This window comes from Sturnira hondurensis, unplaced genomic scaffold, assembly GCF_014824575.4.
Source record: "Sturnira hondurensis isolate 20B ecotype Veracruz unplaced genomic scaffold, ASM1482457v3 Scaffold0016663, whole genome shotgun sequence".
Taxonomy (NCBI): Eukaryota; Metazoa; Chordata; class Mammalia; order Chiroptera; family Phyllostomidae; genus Sturnira; species Sturnira hondurensis.
The window spans coordinates 6,972,645-6,980,121 of record NW_028089294.1 but is presented as its reverse complement, the minus strand read 5'-3'; the positions used below and the strand labels follow the sequence as shown (position 1 = coordinate 6,980,121).

General features: G+C 50.0%; 1 non-coding gene across 1 annotated transcript; it reads left to right on the top strand.

The window, feature by feature from the left end:
- Positions 1-210: 210 nt before the first annotated feature.
- LOC119001492 (U2 spliceosomal RNA) lies at positions 211-398 on the top strand. Its single transcript, XR_005069583.1, has one exon. It is a non-coding gene; the product is annotated as a U2 spliceosomal RNA (small nuclear RNA).
- The last annotated feature ends 7,079 nt before the right edge of the window (positions 399-7,477 follow it).

Genomic DNA, 7,477 nt, shown 5'->3' with positions numbered 1-7,477 from the left:
AGGGCCAGGAGGAGGATGGGGTGCTTGGTTAAGTGCCTTGTACTCCAGAGTTTACATCCTGACTCAGCCCTTAAGGTTTCACGCCAGTGAGCCCTCCAAGCTTAACCAAAGCCGAGAAAACCCCTTCCCACCATCCCTTTCGAAGTCTGAGAAAGCCAAAACCCCAAAAGAGGTGAGAAAACTTTGCTTTTTAAAGTGTTACCTGTTCTCATCGCTTCTCGGCCTTTTGGCTAAGATCAAGCATAGTATCTGTTCTTATCAGTTGAAAGTGTTACCTGTTCTTTCAGCCGAAACACCAAAGAGAAATCAAACTGGCTTATTTATTGCCAAGCCTTGAAGAACAGACTAAGGTGTGGTATTCTACCCTTGAATTTACTGAATGGTTTTGAATGTCTCTGGGCAGCCAGTGCTGTGAGGGCGGTCACGGGTCTCAGACCTGGGGTTCAAGTTCCAGGCAGGATGCACAGGAGTTACATGGCTTCGAGAAGCCTCAGTTACCTCCTCTGTAAAGTGGGGACAATTCGGTGCCTATTTCATAGGATTATTGTGGAGATTAAAGGGAAAGACCTTAGCACAGAGCCTGGGCATTTATTGATGATTAACCAATAAAGTGTATATATTGATATGCTGTTAGGTATGTATTCATTCAACATAGTCTGATGGATCTCTGAGGACAGAAGGGTGAGAGGGACCCAGTCTCACCCTCCAAGGACAGGATATTTACTGAGCCCTTGTGAAGCCGGGAACATATGAGTGTGATTACGAGTACACCCACACATATCATATTTCCATCTGTTCTAAAGTGTACTTTTTCATATTTTAACATGTTTGAATTTGATAACATTTTTTCTTGGTGTGTAAATGACATAATGGTGTGGCTTATGATGGGAGGCATCTTTGATTTGGTGAAAAACAGTGTAAACGTGAAGACAGAGCCACCAGCTCCCCACCCTGACCCAGCTCCTCCAGCGACCTCCAGAACCAGAACCCCAGGACAGGTGACTCGGGATGCTATCTTCTCTCTGCTTGGATGTGTCAGCATCCCTGCTGCCTTTGGGAGACAGGACTGGGAGGGGACTCAAGGGTGACTGGATGAATTGCCTTCTTGGTGGCTGAGGGCTGGGCTGGACCTGAACACCAGTGCAGGTACAGGTCTGTGTTTAGGATGCAGGCCTTTAGGTCCTGCTCCAGAAGACCTGGTTGGGTAGGTCTGGGGCTGGAGCCCAGATGAGTCAGCCAGCCCTGGTCCTTCCCTGGTGAGAAAGGATTCTCTGCTCTCCGGGAGCACCTCAGTCATGGGCTCATGAAATGAGCTTAACCTAAAACTGAGTCTGCTTCCAGATGCTACAGACCCAGCAGTATACTGAAGCTAGCCCTTGCCAGTTAGTGTGAAATCAGCCACTGTGGGGGTATTTACACCACAGCAATCAGCAAACCCTACAAACCAAGACACTGAGTCTCCTAGTACTGAGTCCAGTGCTAGGCTTTCTCAATTTATAGTTTTTCTTTAGCTCCAGAAGTTTCTTACAATGCTTTCTCCTTGGGAACTTGACAAGAAGAAAATGAAACGCACAGTCTTCATGATACAATTCAAGTCTCTGTGTGGGTCATTGGCATTCAACAGTAAGGATAATTACTAACTTGACATCATCTTTTACAGTTTAACACACTGAATTTAATGTGGCAGATTAAATATGGCAGACACTGATATCCCCATTTTTCAGGTGGGACAGTCAAAACTCACAGAAGCTAAGTGACTTGCTCCTGGCATGTGGCTGTAGGGAGGCTGGAGCTGCAAGTTCTGGTGTATTTCCCTCCCTGCCCGCCCCCCCGCGCCCCCCATCTCATCACAGCAGAGCGTGTGTGAAGATCCCTGGGTGGGTGGCCAGTGTTAAACCAGATCCCAATTCCCACAAGGTTCCTGCCCGAAGCTGAGAGTTTAGTTGGGAAAGTTAAACACCCAGAAGGGAATCACTGGAGAATGATGACCAGGCAAAGCGGCAGAGGGTGCGGCCCGCAGAGGGTTGTGTGGGTGAACTCACACCAACACGCGCAGGGCAATGCAAGAGCAGAACCTTAAGACTAACACAACTGCACAGCTACATCCTTGGACTGTGCCTCCTGACTGTGTTGGTCCACCGCTCCCACATTTGCAGGGGAACAGAGCTCGGGGCTGAGGCGGCACTGTTCTCTTTCCCTTGGCTACGCTTAGGCTCTTGGTTTTCTCCAAGACAAACACTAAATTCTTGAAAGCTGAGACCGTGCACCCTGGGTGTGAATGCAGATGGTGATTTAGTCTTTGGTTTCTCCTGCTATGAACTCGATTGCCCAAGCTGCTTACTGACTTCTGAGTTGATTAAAAGGAAGGGGGAGAAAAAACGTCTTCCAGCTAAAGACACTTACCAGGCTTTCCCAAAGTTTAAATAAAGTTGAAATCCAGCTGCAGTTTGGCTGCAGTTGAGGAAAGGCTGCAGCCTCAGAATTAAGAAAGTGTTAAATGGGCCAGCCTCGCAGCTCCAAGGAGTACAATCTCTTCTCTTAAAAAGAGCTTCCGGCTGATTCCCTCCCTCAACCTTGGGTTTTGATGAAAAGATCGAAGCAGTTATTCAAGTCATTCAGGAATCCAGTGGGAACCGGGAGACCCGGCTACAAGTTTCTGGAGATGGTGCAGCTTGGCCGTCCTGATGCGGTCACCCACAGGCCCTCTGGGCATACGTGTCCTCCTTGTCTCCGACCTCTCATCCCTCAGCGAGGGGAGTGCTTTCCAGGGGCTTTCCACGGAGGGCTGGGGCTGAATCCGCACGGTTTGAACTTTGCTTCCTCTCCCTTCCCTTCCAAAAATGCGTGTGCCTTTAGAAGGGGAATGCCATCACCATTCGTGGTTCCCACCGTTTCCCGGTTTTTGTGTCCACTTCACACACCCACGGCACGACAGCCTGGAGAGACTCTTCCTGCCTTACAGACTCCGTGATTTAAGATATTTATGATTCGTGCACACTTTGAAGCACTAAAATAATTTGCTTGAGAAAATGTTTGTCGATATGGGAAAATATTCACCATCTAATGCTACATGTAGTAATAATAACACTGATACCAGAAAGCCATGTACTAAGATGCGGACCATGGAAATTTCTAGGCTTGAGATGACGGCTACTTGTGTGTGTGTTCTTAATATTTCTTCTTCACGTGACCTCATAATCATTAGAGTCTACCCGACGCCTGGATAAACTGGAAGCTGAGGGCAGGGTCTGCATCTAATGTGTTTCTCGGTGTTTCCATTGTGCCAAGAACCGTGTCAGGCATACAGGAGGCACGAGATACATATTTGTTGAATGAATTAATGAGTGCATTTCTGGGCTGTATGTGCTACCCAATGAGCCTATGTTACTTTTATCATTTTTGAAAGGTAGGGAGGGCAAATAATGTTCATTAATGAATTGGCTATACTCTGATAAAAATTCATACCCTTAAATGCTTTTATTAGAAAAGGAACAACAACAACGACCCACAGAAGTCTGAATATTGTGTGAGGAACCAAATGTCAAACAGGGAGGATGCTGTCACGTCAGTTTAGGAGGGGACATGGTTGAGTCTGGCCCTCCCAGCCATGGGAGGTCTCCGTATGCGCACGGAATCTTCCCCAGGGTCAGCATTGAATGCCAGGTGCATCTGAGAGCCTGAGCCACCACAGGGCTGCTCTGGCTGACTTTTTGTGATGCAATATGCGATTATTTATTAATACCCAAGAGTAACTGGGAAGCTTGGAATCAGCCTGCAGTTTCACTGCAGTTTCATTCTTACTGGGAAGAATGTAAGTTGCTAGAGGCTGTTCTGGGTCTCTGCTTGCACCCTCCTGAGGCCGCTCATCACGTGAATGGATTCCACTCGTTGGGAGAAGAATGGCTGTGGGAGCAGCAGGACAAGCGAGGGAGCTTGGTCGACTCCTGTGTCCCAGCGGTGGAGGCCTGGTGTCACTCACTGCCAGCCATAGGTGACGACCAGCAAAGGGTTGTAAGTGAGGATGTAAAAGAAGCCCCCCTAGCAGGTAGGCCTGCTGCACGGGGGACATTTGGTGAGGGTGGAGGAGCGAGCGAGTGGGACCAAGAGGACGCACGGCATGCATGACCACTGCATGGAGGGGCAGCGTTTGTGTGCATTGGTGGGAAGCCTGAAACAGATCCAGCCTCTGGCCTTGGGTCAGGTGCAGCTGTGGCTCCCCAAGGTTCCACGTGCGGAACCCAGGCCTCCCCGGGGTCTGCGACTCTCGTGGGGTATGGGAGTCAGCAACATGACTTCAGAAACTGTGTCCTGTTTCTGGGTCCCCCTAGCAGGCGGCACTTGCTAAAAGCTTGCTGTTTTGTTCACCAATCAGCAGGTGGAGGAAGGCCATTTAGCCCTCAACCTTGGCTGTATATCAGAATCACTTAGGGATTAAAGTTCCCAATGCCCAGGCTCCAGCAATTACATCAGAATCTCTGGGGGTGGGACCCTTTTAAAGCTCCTTCCCCACCTCCAACTCCACAGTTGATGCCACCAGCAGCGAAGGTCGAAGGTGGGGAAGCAGGGATACACCCGAGCTCCAGGCCTTCTTGCTGCCTGTCCTGACCTCATCCTGGCCCTGGCTGACCCCGAGGTGCTCCCTCAGAACTCTGTTTGGGGTGATCCTGGCAGGCTGGCGAGGTTGCCTCTGAGTGTCACCATGGTCACCGGCTCTGGCTGATTTCTTGTTAAGTGTGATTTATGAGGCAAAATTTTCTCTCTTCATAAAAATGTTCTATGTTCCTGTCACAAGGGTAATTGAGGCTGTTAGCTTCTGTGTCACAGCCCTCCCACTTCCTTGTGTGCCCAGAGTTATTGCCTGTGGAGGTTAAGTCATGTCCCCAGTGAGGGGGGGGGTCTCTGAGAGGCTGTGAAACACACATCCAGGCCAGCTGACTCAGCCAAGACCTGAGTCCCCCAGAGCACCTCCTCCCACCCCAGGCCCTCCGTCACCCAGACTGGACCTAGCGGGGCAGCGTGGACGGAAGGGCTCAGAATGACTCCTGCTTCCTTGTCCAGGAGTCAATAAAAGGGGTGACTATTTATTCTTGGGGTAACTTTGAAAGTCAAAGGAGGCCATGAATTTGAAAAATCTGGTGGTTTATTTGAGCCATCTGCCTGTGCTTCCATGTTTGTTCACTCCCCACCGGGCCCTAAACGCATGCAGAAAAGCAATTCCCACCCCCACCCCCTGTATCAGGAGCTGAGTAAATACTGGAGAACTGAATTCCAAGCAGCTGTGAATAAGGGCTGTTGGGGACTTTAGGCCCTTGTCCTTTACCTGTCAAAAGGCTCTTGTTCCCTCTGATTGCAGACCACAGCAAGGGCTTTCCCTGTGCCTGAGATGGGAACCCCCAGAGTGGCAGGCTGAGTGGCCCTCACAACCAACCCCTCAGGCTACCCTCTCACCTCAGCTGCACCCCTCTGTGGTCATCAGACCTAGGGATAAAATATGTATCATTCTCTCATTGGGCAGACAAGAAAATGGGGAAGTAGAGCTATTTGTCCAGGTCACAGAGCTAGTTGGCGCTCAGCAGGTGGGCCAGGGGCCCCCAGGCCCTCTGACTGGAGGGCCAGGGCGCTCTCGGGAGGACTCTCCTGGGAGTGGAGTCTTGGAGGGAGGGATCTCTGGCATTGGGAGCCTGGGGTCAGGGTGCAGAACTCAGGACTCCGAGGCCTGGACGTGGGATGCCAGGGTACCTGGGAAGAGACAGGGTGGGGCATGAGCTCTCAGGGCTGGTCCAGGCCAGTCCCGCTGTTCCAGGGCAGCACAGATGCCAACTCAGCAGGAAAAAATGGCCAGCCACAACTAACCCGTGGGTTTTGTCCTCTGGAAAGAGCCCTGCAATGCCGCGTCTGCTCTGGTGGTTGGCTCTGGAGACAGCAGCGGGTGAGTTGGGCTGAGTGTATGAGAGGTGGGGAGGGTTTGTGGTCCTGGCTCTCCCACTGCCTGTGGGTGATCCTGGGCCCAGTTCCTCAACTCTCTGAGCCTCAGTGCTCCCATCTGCAGAGGGTGGGGAATAGCGTCATTCTTGGTGGGCTGTTAGGAGGATTAATGAGCACGTGAAAAGTCTTTACAAATTCCTGGCTCAGGGCAAACACTATGTATGGGTCTGCCGTGCTCAGCGAATCTGAATTCATTGGCCCTTGTCCAGGGGACAGGGGACAGCAGAGCCCTCTGTCTCGGGTTGCTTCTCCCACAGGCCCACTTGTCTTTGTCCACAACCCATCTCTGCCCAATTGAGGTGGATGGCCATGTTCAGGAAGCCCAAGCCAGGACTCAGGTCTAACTTAATCAGGCATGGAGGCTGCTCTGTCTATGCTTTGTGTCATTTGTTTGTTTGTTTGGTGGTGTTTGGCCATTCTGACATGGTTGAAATACCGCACTATTTTTGTTTTAGTTTGTATTTCCCTGAATACCAATTTTAACCACTGGATTTGTTTTGCTTTCCTTCTGTTCTCCGCTCAGAGACATTTATAATTTTGACTAGTGTGTAATGAGCTTTACAGTTGTCAAAGCCCCCTCACATAGAAGAGCTAATGCAGTCCTGCCCAGCAGGAGATGGAGTTCACTTGTGTCCCTACTTCAGGGTTGTAAAGAAGGAGGCTGAAGGCATGAGTGACGTCATGAGTGCAGGTGGCCTTGCATACTGATCCGATGTCTGCGCCTGCACAGTTCTTTCCACCAAAATACTTTCCCACCTGCCTTTTGACATAACTCAATACTTACACATTTTAAATTCTTTTTTTACTTCGTATTATTTCAAAAAGGTGGTTACCTTTTTTCTTTTTACACCGTCATCTGCCTAGCACTTGGATGGCTGCACAATATTTTACCAGGATTTATTCGTTAGCCTCAGGTTACCACTCATTTAGGCCACTCTGGTTTTGCTATGTTAGAAGCAGCTCTGTCGCAGCCTCTTGGGGCCAGAGCAGTGAATTTCTTTCTCTGAATTCTTTTTTTTAATTTAATTTATTTATTTATCTTTAGAAGGGAAGGAGAGAGACATCAATGTATGGTTGCCTTTCGTGCACCCCCTGCTGGGAGCTGGCCTGCAGGGAACTGGCCTGCAACCCAGGCATGTGCCCTGACTGGGAATCGAACCACAATCCTCTGGTTCGCAGGCCTGTGCTCAATCCACTAAGCTACGCCAGCCAGGGCTCTCCAAATTCTTTCCTTAGAGCGAACTCACAGGAATGGGACTCAGGACTCAATGAGAGTGAATGTCTTCATGGCTCTGGATTCACCTTGATGTCATTGACTTCCGAAGGAGCCAGGACTGCTTACTCATTATCCACTAATATACACACTCATTGCTTTGTATAGCTGTCCACCCACCCGCCCACTCAATATGCACTGCATTTCCTCTAAGCCTTACATGTATTGTGGAAGTCCCAGGTAGAGTGTGTGTCCTGCTGTGTGAGTGGGTGTAGGTGT